Raw genomic sequence first — 16207 nt, forward strand, 5'->3', positions numbered from 1 at the left:
CCCATTTTAGAGACAGCCAGTGAGCCACCGAGTATCTCTTACACTGTCTCAGGGAGTGCATCGGTTTTCCCAATCACATGTTCTATGTGTGAAACTAAGAAAAGTGTAACCTGTGGGCAGTGATCAGGGATGGTTCAGATATCTTAATTATCCGACTATTTAAGATCCAGGTCTCTATCCAACCCCAGCCTGTCACAGCATCAACTGCACTTGCCAATATGACAGCTTTAAGCAGCATTTACTCTGTTGGTGAACACAGCGTGTGGTAAAATGATTTAGCATCATGAATAAACACATATGCTTGCTTGGGTCCAAATTTTAGAAGTGACAAACCCATTTTCTGGCCCATGATTTAATGGACTAGAAACAAACTAAAAGGTACATAATTTACTATGCATGAACAAGTAACTTCCTATGCAGCAAGTGAACTCTGATATCAAGTGCTGCACTTAGAACGGCTGATTACAGGTTGTGTGTTCCTATTACTAATGCGTGTGTGTGTACACACACACACATACACACACACACCTCTAAACATACCCCAACAATAGTTCTTTCATTCCTTGAAACATAACTGGGTATAGAACTGGATGATCATGGATGCCTAATACCATAAAGTAAAGAAGAAATCCTGACTTGGGGGGAAAACGCATTAAACAAGAGATTAATAAAAAGATGCTAGTCTAAGCCAGCAACAAAAAAGGTGTCAGGAGATAATCCCTCTTCAAAACATGCAACTTCCGTGTCTGGTTTCTTTAGCTTGAAAGAGGTGTCCCCTACCCCTCACATTTTCCCCAATAGACAGTCTCATCATTTTACTTTTAGTCTTGTTCCCATTTTATGTTTACATTTTATTTTCTCATTCCCTTCCCTGAATCCCTTGCTTCTAGTTTCCAGCTCAGTGTTTACCGAGACCTTTGCTAGAATCAGGGAGGTTGAAGAGACCCCATTTTTCCCCCTTCTCTTGTCATGCCCATTCTTTTTTTTCCCTATTCCCAGAGAATAGATAAGTTTACCCAGAAAATAAAAAGCTAATACAACCTTTTGCTCATCAACAAAAGTATGTCTTGTTGTAGCCAGGAAAAAGTTAATAAAACAGGGAAAAGGCTTAGTGGCTTAAAAATAGGCTCCTTGGGGTTATGAAGGAACAATGTTGTTTTTTCTTCCCAGCGTGCAAGGATTTAATTAAGTGATAACAGTCACCTTGGGGTGGCTGCACAAGGCAATAATATCTAGGTGAAGAAAAATGCTGAAGAGAGTTGAGTACAGTCAATTTATCTTCAGAGAAGGCAATAAATGAACAAAGCATAGGCATTGGGCTGATTGTTTTGCAATGTTTCCATTACTGATAAGCATCAAAAAAAAAGCACAGAGATTTGGTATTTTCAGTTTCTGAAATGTATTAAATACAGAGAAAGGAAATGAAAAAATTGCTGTGAGGTCACATCCTCACATTCTAATTACAAACAGTTTGGTAATTATTCAAGCTAAACATAGAACAAGGGAATGTTCACGTTGACACAAAGGATGCGGACACAGCTGAGTCGTTTATTTGTAAGCAAACATACAAAACTTGGAAATTTCTGTTCTGCCAAAAAAGAGAAAGCAACCATAAAGAGAGGTGAAGGCAGAGTGAGGATGCATTCGTGGTCAGCCTCAGAAACAGCAGACTTTCTCTATTCAAAGGTCAAATTTGAGGAAATTTAAAGAAGTGTAGGGGAATTAGTACAGAAGTGTTATGATAGAAGAATATCCTAAAAAACAAACAACCAAACAAAGACAGACCCCAAAACAGTGACCTTACCAGCCTGCATAATATTAAGAACTAACTGTAAAGTTAGAATAAAATTATTGAAAGCTCAGGCCCACAGAGAATGTTAACAACAGAAACATGCCATTGGTGCTCAAAGCAAGGTTTGAAAGAAAAGTGTGCATGGATACCTGGGTGATGAAGTCAACATATTACTTTCACTTCTTTTTGTGGGATATGGGACTTGGGGATGGGCAGAAAGTAAACGGAGAGTCTTTTCTTTTTCTAGTACCATAACAACAACACGAAGCTTCCCTCTACACGGCTCCAGTCTTTCATCAGTGGATCTCAAGGCACTCTACAAAATTAATTAATTCTAACACTACCTTTGCTTGGTATACAGAAAATCAGACACTGAGGTTAAATGTAACTTGTCTAAGACCACTTAACCTATTTGCCGCCCAGTTTTGATCCCTAATTCCCACACTTCTTTTCTACTTAATTGCCTTCTTGGAGACCATGATCACCTCCCTCTTAAGAGTTCATGTTCATATCTCTCCAATTTCAGTGGTGATCGAAAAAATCCTGCCCTCAACCCCTGCCTTCCACTTCCCTAGCTATGCCTCCAGCCATACTCTTCCTTCAGTGAAAAGTGGACCCAGCAGAGCAGCAAGTTTGGGATCTCTGTTTCTGTTTGGGTCAGCCCATGCACACAGCAAAGTTGAGACAGGGAATGGTTCCTTCCCCTACACAATCTTCTTCTCCCTCACTCACCTCTCCCCCTGAGAGTCAACATGCTTCATTGACTCCCCCTCCCTCTACAGGATACACAAAGAATAAGAGTCAGCTAGATGATGCTTGAGAGGTTGCCTGCATAAGGAAAACAGTAAACAACTCAAAACCAAATAAAATAAAGATAAAATCACAAATGCTTTTTCACAGAAATCCTATCACCTTATGTGACTCTATGACAGATTATAGAATGTTGGGGGTGGGTAAGGTTTGATGAGATTTTCAAGAAAAAAATGTAATGTCTTACAATTATTATGAGTACTTGTGTTGTCTTAAGGTTGCATTACAGGGGAATTGCTTTCTCAACTTACTGAAAAACAAAAACTTTTCATTTTAATCAAGACTTTATGTAAGTAAACTCAAAGGCAGTATTTAGGAGAAATGGGATGCCACTCTCCTAGGTTACCCTGTCTTTTCCAAATACTTGTCAGTGTTATCTAATATTAATAATAATAATTCTCATAAGTCCTAATGCCAAGGTTTAGGTGACAAGTCTTCTTACAAGAGCAGATTTTAATACTAGACAACTTGGGGTTTTTCTGTTGACAGCTGTCCAAGACTGACTACTGGAAGAGACAAACTGCTTAAGGAATTATTTTACTCTTCTGTTCCAAAGAGAGTTGTAAAATGCTGAATGCAGGGATATCGGAGTTTTATTATGTTTTGGTTTCAGTGCTGCTCCTGTGCGAAAGCACAACAGAGCAGGGAGAAGAAGGTCTGACTCTAGCCATATACTTCTAAGCAAAGGGAACTTCTCAAGATTCTTTTGGTTTAGCATTATTAGTTTTCCGGTATTATTGTGTGGGCATGGCCAGTAACCACTGGGTCTTTCAGGACCTTAGAGCTACAAGCCTTGTATGGGTCTACAATCTAGGGTCCTTAAGTGGGACTGAATGGGATAAGGATAACCAGTTAATACCCATCACATTACCTACATACATAACAATAAGAGTTTCTTTTTGGTTGGCTAAAATAACACAAAAGGGACTCATATATTCATTAATTCTTGTTCAAATGTAAAGTGGTCTGCACAGGTTTATGGTCTATGCCACCACAACCTGATGCTAGCTTATGGGCAGGGAAGCCTAAAGTTCTGTTGATAATTAAAAGCTAGATGAACCACCTGGCTGAGGCAAGGTGACCAGCTTGAGACTCCAGATGCTAGCTCAGATCGTCAAGGCGAACAGGGCTCTGTGCTCCATAAGGCCCTTAAGCCCCCAGTCTCCCCTCTTCTCTGCAGTGGCTCGCCTCTCAAAAGAGCACTCTCTTTGGCATGGGTGTCTGGAGTGACTCATGAGCTCACAGCTCTTCCCATCCAATGTCAAATGGGTCCCTACTCTCCTAGCACCAGTGGCTTCACAGTGGAGCTCTAGGGGTTGGGTATAATTGAGAAGTTAGAGAATGATTTGTATGGTTATTTTTCTCAACTACCTTGCTCATTTAGCATCATTATCACCACCCATGATGGCTCTCCCAGTGTGATAATTTAAAATAAGATTGATGATCTCATTGGCATATGGATTTAATATTAAAAGAGGCTTTGGTTTGAATATAAAGAAACTACAATTCTGATTAATGTCCATTAATCTATGAACTAGCCATATTTTCAAACAACTGGCCAATTAAAAGTTTATGCCTGTGTTGAAACCTCTACTTACCACTTTGCCATTAACAGTAATACACCCTAGGAGATTTTTCCTGTTTGAGCATGTCAAAGTGAAACAGTGATTCGCTTCATTTTAATCCTCAAAAGTGAATTGGTTGGCACATTCTAATGTGCCCTACATTAGGGAAGCTGCCATCAGTTAAATACACAACAATTAAACATAGAGCAGAAGTATTAATGTAGGCAAAATCTACTCATTTATTGATCTTAAGCAAGCAGAAGACATAAATGTTCATTTTTTTTAGCCACAGAAGATTAAATTTTCCTTCCAGGAACATTGTCTACATGGAGGGGGAAGATATGCATCATCAAATTGACTCACTATTCCTGTTGGATATATTAACTTCCAGTTCATGCTCATTATGGTCACGTGAAATAGTTCTAGGGATTTCATTGTTTTCTTGTAACATAGCTGTACTACTGATATATGAAAATATTTCAGGAATAAAATAGACTGGTAATTGAATAAACTTTCAGGAAAACATACACCAGTTTCTTTTTCAAAGAGATAGGTAACTGAATTTTCTAGACATTGTGTGAAATATCTAGAAAATTTGACTAAGGTATTTGAGCAATATCTTAGTCAAACCTTTGGATCTATGTTTTAGTTGGAATTGTAATCCATTATATCATTTTATTGGTAAACATAGAAAAACTTGGCTACATCTTTTGTTTATTAGGAAAGGTTGTCTTTTACCATTTCTGAAAGTACAATTTTAAAAGTATAACAGCAGGAACCTCCAAAGCATAAAACAGCACATAAAATAACAATGAAAACCAGTTTTCAAATAGGCAACATCTCCAAATCTTCCATTATAGTCTAGCTTTTATCCTTGGTGCTTTCGCCTTGAATCTCCCATTAGTGCTGAGGGGAACTGCATAGCTAAAGCCCATGCATCAAGTTGAGGAAACACTTCTTAGTATTAGTTCTGACTCCAGTGTTATAACACAAATCATGATAATATTTTTCTATCTCTGCATTTCATTGGGAAAAAAATATAATCTAGCACTCTGCACACTCATAAATTATGACTCTATTCTTCTACAGTTTATGATTATTACCCCATTCCATATAGAAAATAAAAATCTTTTAAAATAACATTTTAAACTATGGTTTTTAACAAATAATAATTGTAGTTTTGTTGTATCTATCATTGAAGATTTAAAAATATCAAATAAGAATTTAACATCATAACCGCAACAGAGATGTATCATTCTATCCACTTTCCATATTTATGAATCAAACAGCTCTCTCTATGTCTTCAGGTTTGATTATTGCTGTGGAACAGTAGGGAGCTGGAGGTGAACACTTAGTTCTCTTCACCTCAGGTCTAATTACAAACTCTTATTAGCACTAGTAGGGGTTAGCTCAGCTGTTTAGAGAACTTGCATAACGAGGCCAAGGTCAGGAGCCTGAGGCCCCGCTCCAGCAGTTTCACTCTCTTCTATGGCCAAAGAGAGTGTTTCTGATGCTAACCAGTGGCCTCTAAACATACACAGCACTCTCAGTCACAGAGGGATAGGGCAGAGAGCATGGTTGGGTCAGTCTAAATCCATCAATGCTGATAGAAAAATAAGCTCAAACTGTATGTCCTACACAAGCAGATTTTTGTGAATAAAATATTTACTAACAAAACTAAGTATAAAATTTCAAGTGGGTTCCAAAGACCTTTCAATAGAGGCAACATGGCTTAAGAAATTTTAAGAGTAATTCATCTTCATTAACAACATTCAGAAAATACAAATAAGCAAAAATGGAAATATAAAAAAATCATCCATGCCGGGCGCAGAAGTTCACTCCTGTAATCCCAGCATTTTGGGAGGCTGAGGAGGGTGGATCACGAGGTCAGGAGATCGAGACCACGGTGAAACCCCGTCTCTACTAAAAATACAAAAAAATTAGCTGGGCGTGGTTGCAGGCGCCTGTAGTCCCAGCTACTTGGGAGGCTGAGGCAGGAGAATGGCGTGAACCCGGGAGGTGGAGCTTGCAGTGACCCGAGATGGCGCCACCGCACTCCAGCCTGGGCGACAGAGCTAGACTCGTCTCAAAAACAAACAAACAAACAAACAAACAAACTCCTCCGTAATCCAGAGATGCATTCTACTAATGTTCTGATGAACATGTTAATTCATTGATTAACTCATTAGGTATTTATTGGGCCACTACTATGTGTTGGGAACTAACCTAGGTGCTAGGCTCTGAAGATGATGAACTAGGCAGATAGTCGGTGTTCTCGTGAAACTTAGTTTATAGACACACAATTTAAAAAGGCATACCCTATACGATTCTACTCTATAGACTGTTATAGAAGTTATTCAACCAAAAGGTCTCCCACATTTGCATCTGCTCTGGGCCTCTTCTAACAGCAGTCCTACTCAGGTGTCTTTTTTACTGTTTCTTATACTAAACTTCATACCAGTCTAGTCAAATAAATTTTGAGCCTATCTAGAAAGTCATATGCTTAAGGGTACTGCCCTAGAATGATAGTGAAAAGGGATATTTCAAAATTACTGTGAGGTCCCCATCCAGATTTCTTTTAGTAAAGGTGTAAGTGATAATTTTTATGAAAGTATATATACTTCTATTATAGAATTTGAGTAAATACTATGCTTGGTTTTGCTTGTTCTATCACAAATGCTCAAACAGCATCTCTTTATAAAGTCAGAGAACATTTTGCTTTGACTTTTAGTTCTTTTCAAAATCTTTGATTGAATCCTCTGAGAAAAATAGTAAGTTCTATTGCTACTGCTCCTTGCTAATATGTTCCTCTTATGATGAGCATTATGTCCTGTGGCTTTAAGACAGACACAGTGCACGTCCTGGAAAGAGGACTTCCCAAGAGCGGAGGCAGTCCATTCCCACAGTCAGTGATCATAGCAGGGATTCCCCCACCCCACAGTGCCCCAAGAGTCACTGCTTAGAGTGTGTTACAGAGCTGACATCCCAGGAATCTCCGAAGTCTCATCAGAGCACACGCTGTGTGGTCGTGGTGGAAACTTCAGACCCCTTTCTATTTATTTTCAGAGAGAAATAAGATGTACTAGGTTCATAGAAAAAATGTGATTAAATAACCACATGGAGGTTGTATGAAGAAGAAATTTACAAAAGATTCCAACTATACTTATATAGGAGGTAGCAGACACGTTCTCGTTACATACCATTGTGGACTTCTCAACCGGAAAATGACAGGTAAGAAGACATTTCTATGACCTGAAAATACTTGTCCACTGAAAACCGTATCGTAGTCACACTCCTGACTTCCTCACATGTTTCTATAGCATCCAGCTCCTAGCAACTGTGTCATTAAAGAGATTTGGCCAACAAATCCTGACTCCCAATGTAAAGAAATCCACTGTTTTATCATTTTCAGGATGGGATCCAAGAGAGTATACAAATTAGGCCCATTCTGGAGTTAGTGTTAACCACTTCTCTAGTTGTTGCTTTGTCTGACACTTTCAGCATGCCATGGTTCATACATAGAAATAGTACTGACATAAGGAGTTTTTTTTACTGCTCTGTGAAATAGTAAGTACCACACATAGCAGAAATTTGCCAGTGTTCTTATTAATTTGGTTATACTGACCAATAATAGTCAGCAGGTGGCTGTAAATTCTCCCGGTAGATTACATATTAGTTTATGACACTGAATAAAATGAAATAAACAAATATTCTTGTCATGATGTCTAGCTAACTGAATAAAATGACAAAAAGATTTGGTAACATTTTTAAGGTAAAGAGTATTATTTTTTAAAGCATAATACACATTAGTATATGGGGCAGAATATCAGGCAGAATACCTGTTCACTTGTCATATATTTAAATATTTATCACATACATGAATATGATATGCATATACACATGTATATGTATATATGATGTGTAACATATATGTACATTTTGTAACTTTAAAAAAATTCTCACAATATATTTCGGATATCTTTTCACGTCACCATATACAGGTGTGATTTTCTTTTTTGTAAATAGTATGGTATTTCATAATACATTTAACCATTCTTCTATTGAGAGTAATTTCAAAATTTGCAGCAATTAGAAGCAATGCTGCAATGGATTCACTTTAAGATTTCTTAGTACAATATTCTTTAAAAATCAATTATTTGATCACTTCTAATAATACTGACAAATTGCTCTTTTTGCCAAATTGTTTTTAACGTCAGAGCTATGCATTCTAATCAATAGCAAACAGGAATGTCAGTTTCTCAACATTCTCACCAATATTTGATGCCATCAGTCTTCTCGAACTTGGCCAATCTGTGAAGCAAAAGCATCTCTCACCACTGTTACTTTAAAGTCTTTTCATGTATTGTTTGATCATTTCTATTTCTTTAGTGACATTTCCATTCATATCTTCTGACTATGTTCTAATGGCATGTTTGTCTTCTTATTGAATTTTTGGATCTTTTATATAGTTTGGTTATTTATCCTTTGCTTTATATGTTGTAATATTTTCTGTAAGTCTGCAATTTATCTTTTAATTTTATTTATGGTATCTTTTGTTGTACACAGTTAAAAATTTTAAAGTAATCACCTCTGCCAGCTTTTATAATACCTGAATTTCTTTTCATAAGAAGCTCTTCTCCACCATGAGAAAATAAAAAGGTTCTCTTCTATGATTTCCACTGTTTACAGTTATGTTTATTATGCTTAGTTATTTAACTGTTGAGTTAAAGAATTAAGGAATGCTGTTTCGAGCATTTCTGAGGTTCTGCTTGAAAACAAACTCTCCCTTTGTGCAATCTGAGTTTTAATATAACTCAGTATCATTTTTGAAAGCTCACTTTAAAGTGTTAGCATGGATTTCTAGGACAACGAACCAACAAAATTTGGGAGCCAACTTAGACAGGCAAAGGCTACTGCTTCCTTTCCTGAAGCAGAATGAGACCTTATCTTATACTGTTTTTAGGAAGGGGTCATTTACTACACAACAGGAAAGGAATTTCAAAGGGAAGTAAGAGAACAATGCCTACCTTTTACATATTATTCCCAGGGCTGTGGATAGTACCAACTTACGGCTTATATGCCATCACTTCATTTATCTTAGATTTCTGGTTAGTAAGCAGCTGCACAGAAAGAGAAAACTTCCAGAGTCAGAGAGGTTTGGGTTCAAATCCCAGGTTGAGCCATTTATGAGCCCCATGAGCTTGGACAAATCATCTGTTTCTCTGGGTTTTTTAATTTACGAAATACAGCTAACAGCTGTCCTCACAGGATGAAGTGAAGTGACTCAGGTAAATCACTCAGCACAGTGTCTGCCCCCTCCCAGAGCTGCTGAAGAGAACCCCAAAGAGGTTGTACCTTTTCCCAGAAAGAAAGAATATTCAATCTGTAATTAATAGTAAATGTTGGCTACAGCTGGGGCAAAACCTCGACAGAGACCAAAGAAAGAACAAACTGAGACTGGACCAAGAATTTTGTTTAAAAAAGAATTGAACTTAGGACTGAAAGATCATAAGCTCAATAATGGAGCTGATTTACTATAATGTGATTTTCCTTTTTATTAGTCCTTTTAGCCTGGATTGTTTGGTGTGAGCTGAATTTCACTCATGATTTATATTGGCAACCACTGAGTTTCTGAATGGGCCTGCATTAGCAAAGATAATTGAGACCTGGATACATAGTTGAGATTTTCTAACATTTGCAAAGATAAATTAAGACTGTTAATGCAGCAAACAGCCCAATTAAAATAAACATGAGACTGAGGCAGGCAAGACTTCATTCAAAGGGATACACAAATGGCAAGTAAGCACAGTAAAAGATCACTACCCATTTGCAAAATGCAAAGTAAAGTCATGATGAGATACCAGCACACACCTATCAGAATGGCTAAAATTAAAAACAGAATGCTGACAATCCTAAGTGCTGACAACAGTGCAGAACAACATGGTTGATGGGAATGCAAAATGGTACAGTCCCTCTGGAAGACACTTAGGCAGTTTCTTAGAAAGTTAAATACACACACACATCACGTAACCCAGAAACCCTACTCCTAGGTATTTACCCTAGGGAAATGTAAATCTATGTTCACACAAAATTCTGTGCACAAATATTTTTAACGACTCTACTTACTTATCAGTGCCAAAATATTGAATCAACCCAAATGTCCTTCAATGGCTGTTGCATAGAAAAACTGGGGTACAGCTGTACATTGGAATACCACTCAACAATAAAAAGGAATTACTGATATGAGTCTCAAGTGCATTATGCTGAGGGAAAGAAGCCAGTCTTGAAAGCTTACATACTGTATGATTCCATGTATATGACATTCTCAAAGATACAATTATAAGGAAGGAGAACAAACCAGTGGCCGTCGGGGTTGGAGTAAGGGTGATACAAAGTGATGGCACAAAGGAGGTCTTTGGCATTACGGCACTTTCCTGTATGTAGATTGTGGTGGTGGTTACATTAATTTAAACATGTTAAAATTAATAAAATTGCAAACAGAGTCAATTTTACTGTATGTTTTAAAAAATTATTTTTAAAGGAAAGCACAGCCTATTTTAAGACTCACACTTCCTTTGACCGGTCTGTATGAGTTCTAGTACATATATAATGGTCCAAGGGGCTGACCTTGGACCTTCCAACCAAAAGATAGTCTTCTCAGGCATCTTCAAACACATAAAAGAACAAAACAGAATAAAACAAAACCTCTTCTTCTGTTTGTGTTTTCACTGGACCAATTTTACCTTCATCTACTGCTTACTGTTTGCCAATACAGAGAATATTCCCCATACTTGCAGAGCATCCTGCAAGGAAACCATGTGCAGCTCCTCACCCCACTCTGATCTCTACCTTATTATTTGGAGCTACTGAAAGTCTGATCACCAGTAGCAAGCTGGTTGCCAGAGCCTTTGATTTGTTAGCAACAGCTCAGCTACCCCCATGAAATAACCTCTCCTCTTCCCACCCTCCCATTCCCCATTTTTATTTATTTTTGGGAGGAACAAGTTGTCTTTAACCCTTGGACCCAATTTGAAGGCAATGGAAATAATTAAGACTGACATTTCTAGGGTTAAACGTCAAGTAGGAGAAAGAGCTGAAAAAGGAAATTCCCCAGCTTCTTAGTAATGAAAAGCTGAGGGTATACCTTCTGTGGCTGTCTGTGAGATGCTTTCACATCCATGTGTCAAGGGTTTTTCAAACTGACAACTTGCAAATTTGAAATACAAAAATGCCCAAAGCGATATTTTAGTGGCTCAGGGAAACTCTTGTGTGGGAAAAAGAATTCTAAAGTGAAACGTCTCTTGAAATCACACAGGGCCTGACCACGATACTCTAATTATGCTAATTGCTTCAATGCCCTTGCTTTATTTATGCTGAGCAGCTAAGATAAATAAAGGAAAATTGCTTTGGATCTAACTGTATTCATATCAGAATGCAAACTAGCCTGTGTTTGTTATGTGATTGCTGATCTGTTTACACTAAATTCTGCAGGTAATTGCAGTTTTGATTGCACATTTATTTCTAGCTGCACAGGTCCCAGGACTAGGTCTGTCTGTTTTTATAATTAAACCGTTTTGTAATATCTAAACTCACTAAAGAGCAAAATGATGCTTTAAGAATTTACATATTTTATGCATTAAATATAATACTTTGGTGAGCGGTGACAAAAAGGAAAAAAAAGGATGTTTACCACTAAAAAAAATTGGACAGCATGTCTGGATTTGAAGAAATTCGAGACATCTGTTCCAAGGCCTGTTCACCGAATGGGACAGATGCCTGGCGCATCCCTGGAATCTGTTGTTCAACACATAGTTTCTGAACTTTGAGTTGCAACTTTCATATTAGTAAAATATGTTAATAGAATATGCTGCCACTTGGTGATTCCTAAGACAATGGAATCGTATTTTATTCCCCAATGAAATGGCGCATTTCTGTCTGTTGTTCAGAAGCTGAAACTTCATAGAGTTGACATGGTCTTTGTTTTCTGTACTAAACCACTTTTCTGGGGATGTTCACGGTGGTCACTTTTCTGAGCTTAGAACTCAGTTTTGATTACAGCTTCCTTTGGATTTTCTTCACAGCCAACATGCTTAAGAAAAAAAAACATATATACATACACAAAGGAAAACAAATATTTCTTTTCTCTTTAGGATGCCCACTACTTTAACAACGCAAAGGAAATGGATTTGATAATGTCACCACTACAAATGTAGGATGGTGTCACTTTTGCATTGCTTCTTCATCCATCATCAAATTCCGAAACAGTAATTCAGTCTGCCCTACTTAATGGAAAAGTTAATATCAGTCTATACAGACTAGCCTGCAAAGCTTCTTAACCTAGATTCTGCTCATGAAAAATCCATTGTTACGAGGTTATTTTGTCTAAAATACCCCTGAGGCATGCTCTCAATAAATATAGACTAGCTAAGCACCCTGATGGCATCTTTAGTTTTCTTCCTAGGGAAGATAAGAGAAGTTGGGAAACTGTTAAGGCACACAAAGTGCCTTGAGGAAACTAAGCTGCCTTGAAAAAAGTATAATTTTCTTAACACAAGCACAGGACTATCATGACACTACAGTGTGGTGGCCAGAGCAAAAAAGATCAACTATGGCTACTGAGAGACCTCCTAAGTCCTCCACCCCTTCCAAAGAACATTTACCCCAAGCATTAGTCATATTTTACCTTGTTTAGCTGTGTTGTTCTAAGTCGAGATTTGGGGAAACTGGATAGAGGGAGAAATTTGAAATCACACAGCTCTGGGTTTGAATGTAGGATGCCTCACATCACCTATATGACCTCGAAAAACTAAAAGAAACATTATTGAGTTGCTCAGATCCTCAGATTCTTTAGGATCCTGCACAAGGCTGCTGTAAGAATTAAATGATGTGACACGTGACCGCTATTCCTTAAGGCATGTGGCACTCAATAATTATCAGTTGCTGTTGTTATATTAGAAGTTAAGAATCCTCCTAAGTTTTCCAGTGACATCAATCCCTGCTCTGGTCTGTGGAAGTTGTTCATTACTTTGTTATAGAACTCACTGACACTGTCACCTACTACCTCCCTTGCTGGTCCACTGGGTAAATGCAACTTTTTTGCAGCCTGGTTAAGCAGGCGCTGGGAGGAGGCCTGGGTTAGATGCATATTTGCTGAGAAAAGCATGAAGGATTTCTCAGAAGGCTTACTTAGAAAAAAGAGATTTTTCCACTTGGCATCCTCCAAATCTGCAGACACATTAGGACTACCACTCCCTTCTCTTTGTTATGTCTTCACTTGATCATAGGCTATTGTTGCATTTATCACCTTCCACAGAATTATTTATTAATGTTTCCATATTTCCCACTAGACTGTGAGCGCCCTTCAGGCAGGGATGCTGTCTTCTTCCTTCTGTCCCCAGAGCATGGCATGTGGCTCCTCACATAGCAGTGGCTCACAAAGTGAGCAAGTGAATACTGCGTGAATGTGCAGCTTGGTAGCAAAGCTTAGGCTTTGAAGTCAGGCAGACCTGACTGAAATGTCAGCGGGGTGGGCACATTAAACTCTTGGAGTCTCGATTCCTTCCTCACCCCTCCTTCCACACACACAATAAAAGATAATCAAGATACTCTCTTACTTTGCAGGAATAGCGTGAAGAATAAACATTTCACCTACATTATGCATTTTTTTCTCTTGAAGGGGAAAATAATTCTATTGAAGAGAATTTAGAGAACACAGAAATTAATATATTGTTTACTAATAAAAAGGTGTGGCAGGTTTTAGGGTCAGGACATTAGCTTCCTGTACACTTAGGACAAGATGAAGATTCCTAGATTCCTTGTGTTGAAATGGAAGGAATGTGTTCCTTCTGTTGAAACAGCCATTGCTCCAGGTTTTTGCCACTCTCTGGCAGGAAGATCAGGATGCAACATCTGAAAGTCCCTTAAAACCCAGCATTGTTCAAAAGTAAGCCCCCAACACTTGCCCACTAGGAAACAGGATTCTCACATTTCAAACACAAGTTCTCCTTGGTCCTCTTTACCTATCTCTTGGAAACCAGTTAATCAATGAATGGGAAAGCAGATTTCTGTGGGATCCATTCTTTCTATTAATACTTCATACATAAATCTTGATTTTCATATGAGATGTGACCATACGTTTATTATCTCCACACACTTATTCAAATCTTTCCAGTATCGATAACTCATAATGGGTGTGCATTTGTGTATGTGCACAAAAAATCATACACAGAAAGAAACAGCACTTTCTCCAGAGGAAATCATACGAGAACTCTGAGTGAAATGACTACATTTCTGAGAAACAGACATAACATCTTATTTTGTTATAGGGATCTATTAGAATTGAGGCACCAACATGCAAATTGTACAGTTGTCTGGGCAACAATTTCTTCCTATGACAATAACCCTGGATGTGGGCTCTTGCTCTAAATGACATCACAAGGTACGTGGTTATAGGGTACAGGATAGGGCTAGGAAGATTAATTTCCATACCCTGCTCACTTGAGAGCACCCCTGACAAGGGATCATGCCCTTAGTATTTGTCCCAGCTACTAAGGAAGAAGGAGAGTGGATAAGGAAGGGGAAAATCATAAATGGGGAAGAAGGAATGCTGTCTAATGTTGGTAGCCATTGGGGGTGGTCAGTCAACCTCCTCCTTCTCCACATATAGCCAGACAGGCATTTGCTACATTGAATATTGGTATTCAAGGAATGGGGGTTCTGTCAGCTTCCTAAGGACAAGGATGCCATCTATTTCTCCTTACAGAGTCTTTACATAGTAGGTGCTGAACACTCATTGGATGAAGAGAAGTTTTGAAAGGACCTTGTTCTCATAACAAAAATAAATGAATATTAGGTTATGTCAATGAAGTAACTTCATTAACACAGTGAGGTCTGAAGGGCTGGGTAACCCTCCTATTGCCTGGCCTTAATGATGTACCACTTTGGCTGCTCTTTCATCCTGAACAATTTGCCTGACTCTGCCGAGGCTAAATTCTGACCTGACTCCCTTAGGTGAGAGGTACTAAATTGCTGAGCCTCTGAAATGAAGCTATTTCCTATATTGCATTTGCAGGATACCTTAATATATATTCAGTAACTACCAGTTTGATTTTTTCCCCTGATCTCATTGCCACTTCCCCATATATTGAACCCCCGGTGGACCCTATTCACCGATCCCCCATGACTAACAAGCTGTTTAATTCACCAATGGTTTCCTTCATTATTTTACAGAATCAGCCTGTAAGAGCCCGGTATACATACTGAAACCTCTTTTACATGGGATATTCTTTACTGTAGTGACAGTCATGCCCTGTTTCAACAACATTCAAAAATCTGTCCAATAGGTTTTTCCTTTATTAAAAACAAACAAATGGCTGCAGAGCCTATAAAAGGTAAAGGGGATTTTATAGGAAAAAAGAGAAACATTTCCCAGGTTTTAAAAAAACTATATGTGACTTCAGTATACTGTGAGTTTATTATTTACTGGTAATTCCTTCCCAAGACCATCAAGCACTTTCAAGTCCAGCTGAAGTAGAGTGAAAGAAAATCATTTCTATTTGAGAGTTATGAAAGGTCATGAGTGAGGAAATGCATTCCAGGTACTCCAGGTAAGTTTTAAGGCTAGAATATTGGTAGGAAAACAACATGAAAAATCATGTCAAATTGTGTTTGGCATTCACTGATGATTATTTCAATCCTTTTTCATGTTTTCCAGGTTGCTCAAATCTCTGTTTTCATTTCACCTGTGTTTTCCTTTTATTTTTTTCCCCTAACTTACCTTTCCTTCTGTTTTATCTGTCTCTTCTCATTTATTTTTGTCATGGTTTATTTCCCCATTTCCTCTTTTGTAATCTCACATTTCTCCTACTAGTTATCTTTGTCAGATAGCTAAGAAGAAAACAGATATTTCCCGGTGCCTGGTCAGACCCTACCTCCCATGTCACATTCCAAACTTAGGCATGTTTATGTGTTAGTGGTCAATAACTTGGTTCGTCATTTCAGAAACAACCTCTCCCCATTAATAGGTTTATATGTGTCCTAC

The 16207-nt window shown here is 38.1% G+C and overlaps 1 protein-coding gene across 13 annotated transcripts in view; it reads right to left on the reverse strand.

Annotated features, from left to right (window-relative positions):
- The window catches only part of NPAS3 (neuronal PAS domain protein 3), an 866046-nt gene that overhangs the window by 262555 nt on the left and 587284 nt on the right, over positions 1-16207 (reverse strand). The window lies entirely within an intron of this gene.

The sequence above is a fragment of the Macaca thibetana genome, chromosome 7, assembly GCF_024542745.1.
Source record: "Macaca thibetana thibetana isolate TM-01 chromosome 7, ASM2454274v1, whole genome shotgun sequence".
In the NCBI taxonomy this organism is placed as follows: Eukaryota; Metazoa; Chordata; class Mammalia; order Primates; family Cercopithecidae; genus Macaca; species Macaca thibetana.